The sequence below is a fragment of the Chiloscyllium plagiosum genome, unplaced genomic scaffold, assembly GCF_037043375.1.
Source record: "Chiloscyllium plagiosum isolate Xiang-an unplaced genomic scaffold, Cpla_swu_hap1 HiC_scaffold_32, whole genome shotgun sequence".
Classification (NCBI taxonomy): Eukaryota; Metazoa; Chordata; class Chondrichthyes; order Orectolobiformes; family Hemiscylliidae; genus Chiloscyllium; species Chiloscyllium plagiosum.
Window position 1 is genome coordinate 44,195,735 of NW_028270170.1, and position 9,962 is coordinate 44,205,696.

A 9,962-nucleotide genomic window follows, 5' to 3' on the forward strand; every position below is an offset into this window, starting at 1 on the left:
TGCTATGGCAACATCAGCCAGTGTCCAGTTTCTCAGCATGATGGTCTAGACACTCCAGTCTCTGGACAGTTAGAGACTAGACATATCTTCAAAGATGCACTTTAAGACTTCTTGATGTGCTAATGTGCTGATGACAGGGTACTTGTCCAGGAAGTTTACACTTCCAGTCGGCAATACCCAGCATCTGGACCCTTCTATTATATTTTTCCATTCTGAGTTTGAGTCAGACACATCAGAGAATTCCAACTTACCTTATCCAGGATAGGTTCAAGTGTTTAAGAGTAGGTCTAAACCCTGAGTAAATATAATATAATACTGAACCCTTCTCCAGTCACTCACACCGAGTACAGCTAACATGACTCCCTCCTCAGACATATAATGTCCTCTTCCTCCAGGATAGTCCACCCATGCATCCAACAACTGGTCATCTGATCTCCTCCACTGATCCAGAACCTTCTGATACCTGACCATCCCTCCCCCACAGCCTTGCACGCAACCATTTTAACCCCACTCCTGAAGCCTAACTCCCCCCTGACACCCAATCGTCTCCCTGTGGATACCCCTATAATTCCTCGAATACCTGACTTCCACCACTGCCACAGAAACTCAACACCATCAACCAATGTCCAAGAAACCCCTGTGGACACACAAACCCCCAGTACATAGTTTCTACAATGACCAGTCACCCTTACCCTGCAGATACCCAATACCCTAACACCTAAACTCCCAGATATCCCACACAGTATACCCTTCTCCCTGAACACCTAACAATATTGGCTGCACAACCACCCTCCCACCTGCAGATACTTTAATGCCTCTCTGACCAAAACTCATTCTGACATGTGAACCAGTCAACCACCTCAACTATTTAACTGTCCCTCACCAACTATCCCTCATCCACCTATCTGTTACCTATCTGTTACATCAGAGAATTCCAACTTACCTTACCCAGGATAGGTTCGAGTGCTTAAGAGTAGGTCTAAACCCTGAGTAAATATAATATAATACTGAACCCTTCTCCAGTCACTCACACCGAGTACAGCTAACACTACTCCCCCCTCAGACATATGTCCTCTTCCTCCAGGATAGTCCACCCATGCATCCAACAACTGGTCATCTGACCTCTTCCACTGATCCAGAACCTTCTGATACCTGACCATCCCTCCCCCACAACCTTGCAGGTGGGAGGGTGGTTGTGCAGCCAATATTGTTAGGTGTTCAGGGAGAAGGGTATACTGTGTGGGATATCTGGGAGCTTAGGTGTTAAGGTATTGGGTATCTGCAGGGTAAGGGTGACTGGTCATTGTAGAAACTATGTACTGGGGATTTGTGTGTCCACTTGGACATTGGTTGATGGTGTTGAGTTTCTGTGGCAGTGGTGGAAGTCAGGTATTCGAGGAATTATAGGGGTATCCACAGGGAGACGGTTGGGTGTCAGGGGGGAGTTAGGCTTCAGGTGACAAGGTGACAAGGTAACAGATTTTTTAACTGCCATCACTCACTTAATGAGTGAGACAGTTATCATCTCACAGTCTGCAAAACAGAAATTCAACAGGTCTGGTAATATCTGTTGTAATTATCAACACTCTGTCCTGGTGCACACACATCCATGTGATGGTCAAGGAAATACAACAATGCCTCTTCCTCAACAGACTAAGGAAATTCAGCATGTCCACAAGGACTCTTACCAATTTTTAACCAATTTTACAGAAAGCACCCTATCTGGATGCATCACAGCACAGCATAGAACTGCTGTTCCCAAGACCACAAGATATTACAGAGATCACGAACACAGCTCAGGCCATCACCTTCCATCCACTGACTCCATCTATACTTCCCTCTGCCTTGGGGAAGCAGCCAGCATCATCAAGGACCCCTCCCATCCTGGTAATGCCCTCTTTCACCTTCCTCCATTGGGCAGAAGATAGAAAAGTTGGAATACAAATACAAACAGTTTCAAGCATAGCTTCTACTTCTTTGTTATCAGATATTTGAACAGACCTCTCAAACATTAATTCTGATCTTTCTCTCTGCACCTTCCGTGTGGTTGGGACACTGTACACTGAACTCTGTTCTGCCATACTGATGAACTTTGCCTGTATTGCTTGCAAAACACTTTTTACTGTATCTTGGTACAGATGACAATAATAAGTCAATCAATCTCAATATGATTTGTCTTCAAAACATTTTTAAAGAATATTTCAGAGATGTAAACTTTATTGGTTAAACTAGCACTTATTATCCATCTTCAAAGCTCGAAAGAAAATGGTGGTGAACTCTCTTCTTGAACCATTGGAATATTTGGGTGTAGGAATGCCCACAATGCCATGGAGAAGGCAATTCCAGGACTTTGACCTGGGATGATACAAGGAACAGCGATATATTTGCAAGTCAGGATGATGAGTGGCTTGGAGGGGAATTTGCAAGGGGTGGTTTGCCGATGTATCTGCTGCCTTTGATCTTCTAGGTGGTAGTGGTCATGGATTTGGAAGATGCTGTCAAAGGAGCATTGGTAAGTTTGTGTAGTACATCTTGTTGATGGGGACTACTGCCACCATTCAGGATCAATGATTGGTGGAGTGCATGTTGGGAGATGTGGTGCCAGTCAAGCAGATAAATTACTCATTGCACAATTCCTAGCGTCTGACTGATCTTGTAGCCATTGTCTTGATAATGTTGGTCCAGTCCAATTTCTGGTCAATGGTAACTTCCAGGATGTTGATAGTAAAATATCCTGAATCGAAAATCCTTTATTGTCACACATACTCCAGTACAGCAGTAAAGCGTTTACATTGGCTGCCTCTAATGTGTCATCTTAGGTACACATACCTAGGTCCAAATCTTGGATAGAAAAGTAGAATAAAAGGAAAAGTACTATCAGTGTCGAAAAAATAAGTTGGAAATAAGATAGTTATAAGATAGTTAAAGGCTTGACATTACAGTTCAGTAAGGAATTTCAAATAGCAGCAGCTCAGCACATGGTCTGATCACCTGCACCAAGTTCCGGTCCAACAATGGTCCCACTCCAGTTCGCACTGCACTGGTACTCAGTTGCACTGCTGCGGGACTTGTTTCCCTCATGCTGCTCTAGAAATCATTGCTCCTTGTTCTGCTCCGGGACTCATTTCCCTTCACGCTGCCCCTGGGCTCAATTTCCCTCATGCTGCCTCGGGCCTCACTTCCCCTTGCACTGCCCCCAGACTCACTTCCACTCACACTGCCCCAGGACTCACTTCCCCTCGCACTGTCCCAGGACTAACTTCCCTTCATGCTGCCCCGGGACTCGATTCCCCTCACAATGCTCCAGGACTCACTTCCCCACACAGTGCCCCAGGACTCACTTCCCCTCACGCAGCTCCATGATTCACTTCTCCTCGCACTGCCTCGGGACACACTGGCCCTCATGCTGCTCCAGAAACTGCTCTGTGACTCACTTTCTCATGCGCTACACCAGGACTCACTTCTCCTCGCACTACTCATTGACTCACTTTCCCTCATGCTACCCTGGTACACACTTCCCCTCGCACAGCTCCAGGACTCACTTCCCTGCAAGCTCCTCTGGGTCTCACTTCCCCACATATTGCTCCGGTACTCACTTCAACGCACACTGCTCCGGGACTCACTTCCCCGCATGCTGCTCGAGTACTCACCTCCCCACACGCTGCTCCCAGACTCACTTCTCTGCGCGCTGCTCTGGGACTCACTTCCCCTTGCACTGCTTCAGGACTCACTTCCCCTTGCACTGCCCCAGGACTCACTTCTCCGCATGCTGCTCTGGGACTGACTTTCCCAGACTCACTTCTCCTCGCGCTGCTCCGTGACTCATTTCCCCACAAGCTGCTCCAGTACTCACTTCCCAGCACGCTGCTCTTTTATTGGTCAGAGTAATGTGTACAGGAGTTGGGAGGTCATGTTGCGGCTGCACAGGACATTGCTTAGGCCACTGTTGGAATATTGCATGCACTTCTGGCCTCCTTCCTATTGGAAAGATGTTGTGAAACTTGAAAGGGCTCAGAAAAGATTTACATGGATGTTGCCAGAGTTGAAGGATTTGAGCTATAGGGAGAGGCTGAACAGGCTGGGGCTGTTTCCCCTGGACCGTCGGAGGCTGAAGGGTGACCTTATAGAGGTTTGCAAAATCATGAGGGACATGGACAGGGTAAATAGGCAAAGTCTTTTCCCAGGGTTAGGGGTGTCCAGAAGTAGAGGGCATAGAACATAGAACAGTACAGCACAGAACAGGCCCTTCAGCCCACGATGTTGTGCCGACCACTGATCCTCATGTATGCACCCTCAGATTTCTGTGACCATATGCATGTCCAGTAGTCTCTTAAATGTCCCCAATGACCTTGCTTCAACAACTGCTGCTGGCAACACATTCCATGCTCTCACAACTCTCTGTGTAAAGAACCCGCCTCTGACATCCCCTCTATACTTTCCTCCAACCAGCTTAAAACTATGACCCCTCATGTTAGTCATGTCTGCCCTGGGAAATAGTCTCTGGCTATCGACTCTATCTATGCCTCTCATTATCTTGTATACCTCAATTAGGTCTCCTCCTCCTCCTTTTCTCCAATGAAAAAAGTCTGAGCTCAGTCAACCTCTCTTCATAAGATAAGCCCTCAAGTCCAGGCAACATCCTGGTAAACCTCCTCTGAACCCTCTCCAAAGCATCCACATCTTTTCTATAATAGGATGACCAGAACTGGATGCAGTATTCCAAGTGCGGTCTAACCAAAGTTTTATAGAGCTGCAACAAGATCTCACGACTCTTAAACTCAATTCCCCCTGTTAACGAAAGCCAAAACACCATATGCTTTCTTAGCAACCCTGTCCACTTGGGTGGCCATTTTAAGGGATCTATGTACCTGCACACCAAGATCCCTCTGTTCCTCCACACTGCCAAGAATCCTATCCTTAATCCTGTACTCAGCTTTCAAATTCGACCTTCCAAAATGCATCACCTCGCATTTATCCAGGTTGAAACTCCATCTGCCACCTCTCAGCCCATCTCTGCACCCTGTCAATGTCCCGCTGCAGCCTACAACAGCCCTCTATACTGTCAACGACACCTCCAACCTTTGTGTCATCTGCAAGCTTGCTGACCCATCCTTCAATCCCCTCATCCAAGTCATTAATAAAAATTACAAACAATAGAGGCCCAAGGACAGAGCCCTGTGGAACACCACTCACCACAGACTTCCAGGCAGAATATTTTCCTTCTACTACCACTCGCTGTCTTCTGTTGGCCAACCAATTCTGTATCCAGACAGCTAAGTTCCCCTGTATAGGTTTAGGGTGAAAGGGGAACGATATAAAAGAGATGTAAGGGGCAACGTTTTCATGCAGAGGGTGTGGAATGAGCTGCCAGAGGAAGTGGTGGAGGCTGGTACAATTGCAACATTTAAGAGGCATTTGGATGAGTATATGAATAGGAAGGGTTTGGAGAGATACGGACCGAGTGCTAGCAGGTGGGACTAGATTGGGTTGGGAAATCTGGTTGGCATGAACAGGTTGGTCGAGGGGTCTGTTTCCATTCTATACATCCCATGTCCCCACACACTGCTCCGGGACCCACATCCCCTCGTGCTGCTCTGTAACTCACTTCCCCGCACACTGCTCCGTGACTCACTTCCCCTTGCTCTGCCCTGGGACTCACTTCCCCTCGCGCACCTCCAGGATTCACTTCCCCACACGCTGCTCTGGGACTCCCTTCCACTCACTCTGGCTTCGGACTCACTTTCCCACACTTTGCTTTGGGACTCATTTCCCCACACGCTGCTCTGTGACTCACTCCCCTCACGCTGCACCAGAACTCAATTCCCTTCACCCTGTTCAGTGACTCACTTCCCTCATGTTACTCCGAGACTCACTTCCTCGCACGCTGCTCGAGGGCTAAAAGAGAGAAGAAAAAGAAAAAGGGCAGGCAGAGCAGAGGAGCTGCAGTGTGTGTGTACTATTCTGCCATCATCTTGCTGGAATAAGATCTGGCAGAATTATGGAGACAGAAGCCTGATTCAAACATGGTGTATGTAGTTAAGTCTGAGGTGAGGTGGGATCAGAAGTGATAGTGAGGTTTAAATGGTGGTAATGCCACTGAATGTTCAGGGGAGATGGTGAGATTTTCTCTTGATGGAGGTAGTCGTTGCCTGCATGTATCTCACAAATTATTACTTGCCACCTGTCAGCCAAAATCTGCAGATCTTATTGCATTTGGACATGGACTGCTTCAGTATCTGAGGAATTGAACAGGATGTTGAACATTGTGAAATCGTAAGTGTAAATCTCCACTTCTGACCTTATCGTGGAGTGGAGATCACTGAGGAAGCAGCTGGAGATAGTTGAGCCTAGGACCCTACCCTGAGGAAATGCTACAGAGATGTCCTGGAGCTGAGATAACTGACCCACAATAACCACAACCATCCTTCTATGTGCCTGATATGACTCCAGCTAATGTGGACTCCAGTATTTCTCAAGCTCATTGAAGTCACACTCAGTCAAATGTGAATTTGATGTGAGGGGCACTCATTCCCACCTCTCCTCTGGAGTTTAGCTACGTACACCAGGTTTGAATCAGGTTTCTCGCTCTACCATGCTGCCAGATCTGATAAGCTTCTGTTTCTACTTCAAGACTTCCAGCATTTGCATATTCTGTTCTTATTTTATTTCAGTCATTATCAAAGAGGCTTTGGGTAATTTAAATATTTTACTTACTAGAGTTAAGTCTTTTTCTTACAGCAATCACTGCTGTAACAATGGACATGGCTTCTATGAGAATTTTCTATGATGCTGCCCATGGATTGATTCTATGTTACTGTTGGATAGATCCTGCTTCAAATATCAGGCATAAACAGTCCTGGGATGGTAAAGTTCAAAACATGTGTCAGATCGGAGTTGGAAATAGGGGTTTCAATACTGATCAGGAGATTTGGGTGCTAGAGAGTTGAGGATGCGGTTCAGATCTGTTGAGAATCTGAAGGGGATTAGGATGGATATAGGGTGTTTTAAAAATGAAAATTGTTCACAGAGTTTATGCTTTGCAAATGATGATAAGATTGGAATCAAAATGAGTCAGTATTGGCATTTGGTAAAATTTGTAGAAAGACTGAAAGGTAGTTCCATGTAACTTAAGCAGTATAGAGTAGGTTGCGGACTATAGAATATGTGCAAGTTTTTTGAGAATGTATTCAGAATGAATACAAAGAAGTCAAACAAGGGATTAGGAGGGCTAAATGGGGCTGTATAATGTCTGTGGCAAAAAAGAATGAAGGAAAATCCTCAGGCATTTTATTCATATATAAGGAGCAAGAGGGAACCTAGGGAAAGGGTAGGTCCACTCAAGAAGGACTTGGTATTGATTTTCACAAAGGTGAGGGACATGGTGCATGAGGAGGCTCAGTATGTTGGTATTCTAGGAGTTTTTTACATTCATGGGAGGAAGTTGTCACTGGCATTTATTCCTCACCCTTAATTGTCCAGAAGCCAGTTAAGAGCAACCACATTCCTGCAGGTCTGGATTCACACCAGGCAAAGATGTCAATTTCTTGCTCTAAAGGACATTAGTGAACCACATGTTTTTTTTCTTGACAGTCAACTATAATTTTTTGTTCATCGTTAGACTCTTAATTCCAGATTTTTATTGAATTCAAATTCCACCATCTACAATAGCGAGATTCAAACCCAGATCCCCAGGTCATCAGAGACCTGGGTCTCTGATTTAATAATCTCACAATAATACCACTAGGCCACCACCTTCCCAATGAGAATGGCAATTGGCATGTCAACATAAAATAGGAGGTGGTATTGCGTGTTTTGAAAAGTATTAAGGTCGACAAGTCTCTAGGATCTAATGAAATCTATCCCAGAATGTTGAAGGAGACAGGTGTGGAAATTGCAGGGACCTTGCTTGAAATTTTTGTATCCTTTTTAGTCACAGGAGAGGTCCCAGAGGAGTGGAAAATAGCCAGTGTTCTTCCTTTATTTAAGAAGTGCAAGAGGAATTGGCCCAGTGTGGACTTGTGGTAGTGACAGCATCAGTGGAAGCAAGATGGCGCCAAAGAATGGTGACATGGTTCTGCGGTGGTAGCTTGGCGAAGGGACTTGAGATTGGCCAACTGCTTCACACTAGTGTTGATCTCAGCTTTGGAGTGGAAGAGCCTGGATTCAGCCCCTGGCTAACACTCAAGAAGAGCTGTAATGTTGAACTTTTAGTGTTACTTCTTCAGTTTTCTGTTTTGTACATAAGTACCTCTGTACCTAAAATGGTGCTGGGAGTTTGTACACTTTTCATGTACTCCTGGATCCGTGTACTTGAGTACACATCATTTGATGAGTCACATGTACCTAAGTACAGTAAAAGGCTTTGTTTGCGAGCAATACAGGCAGATAATAGTTGGCAAGGACATGCAGATCATTGGCTACTTAGAATGAGGTATACAGGTTACAGCTGCACAGGAGGTGCACAAAGCAAGATCATCATTAACAAGATCAGCATTATTTGAAGTTCAAAAGTCCCTTCAGCAGTCTAATACGAGTTGGGAAGAAACTGTTCTTGAACCCATTGGTGCATGTGCTCAGGCTTCTGTATCTTCTGTCTGATGGAAGAGGCTATGAAGGTTAGATTAGATTTAGATTACTTACAGTGTGGAAACAGGCCCTCTGGCCCAACAAGTCCACACCGACGCGCAACCCACCCAGACCCATTCCCTTACATTTACCCCTTTGCCTAACACTACGGGCAATTTAGCATGGCCAATTCACCTAACCTGCACATATTTGGATTGGTGGGAGGAAACCAGAACACCCAGACACAGGCAGAATGTGCAAACTCCACACAGTCAGTCGCCTGAGGCAGGAATTGAACCCGGGTCGCTGGCGCTGTGAGGCAGCAGTGCTAACCAGTGTGCCACCGTGCGGCCCACTTACAATATTAAGAAAAATTGGAGATCATTACTGGGATGTGATGGGTCTTTGACATTGGCAGCCTTTCTGTGGCACCAAGATGTGTAAGTGGAGTCCATGGATGGGTGGTTTGCTTCTGTGATGTTCTGGGCTGTGCGCACCATCTTCTGTAGTTTCTTACAGTCCTGGTCAAAACAGTTGCCATACCAGGCCATTATGCATCAGGACAGTATGCTTTCAATAGTGCATCTGTAAAAGTTGGTGAGAGTCTTTATGTGTGCTGAAATTTCTTCACCTCCTGAGGAAGAAGAGGCGTTGGTGTGCATTTTTGTGCCAGCTCATCTCCATTGAAGTGCAGGACAGGTTGTTGTTTATCGTCACTCATAGGGACATGACAATAAAATCTAATTCTAATTCTAATCGATGAAATTACAGGTGATCCTTCCATCAGTGGTAGGAAAATTGTTCAAGAAGATTCTTAAGATAGGATTTACTCGCATTTGGAAAACTATGAGCTTTTTAGCGACAGGCAGTATAGCTTTGTGTGGGAAACTCACAAACTTTATTGAGTTTTTTGAGGAAGTGATAGATGTTGTCTATATGGACTTTAGCAAGGTCTTTGACAAGATCACTCATGGCACAAAAGATAATAAGACAAATGGGCTCCATGGTGAGCTGGTAAGAAGGATACAGAATCAGCTTAGACATACAAAGAGTAGCAGGGTGTCTTTCAGATTGAATATCTGTGACCAATGTATTCTGCGGGTATCAGGGATGAGTCCCCTGTTATTTGTAACACACAAAAATGATTTGGAGGAGAATGTAGGTAGGTTGATTATTAAACATAAGGATGACACAAAGTTTGGGGGAGCTGAGGATAGTGAGGAGGATTGCACTGACCTTCTGGGATTGACAAAATGCAGGAAACCTACAAAGAAATGGAGGAAAAAATTCTGGCCTGAAGGTGAGGTTGAAACAATGTGGTTTCAAAATCCCCCTCCCCAGCAATGTCCAGGATATGGGAAACAAAATGGATGAACTCAGATCTAAACCTATTTACC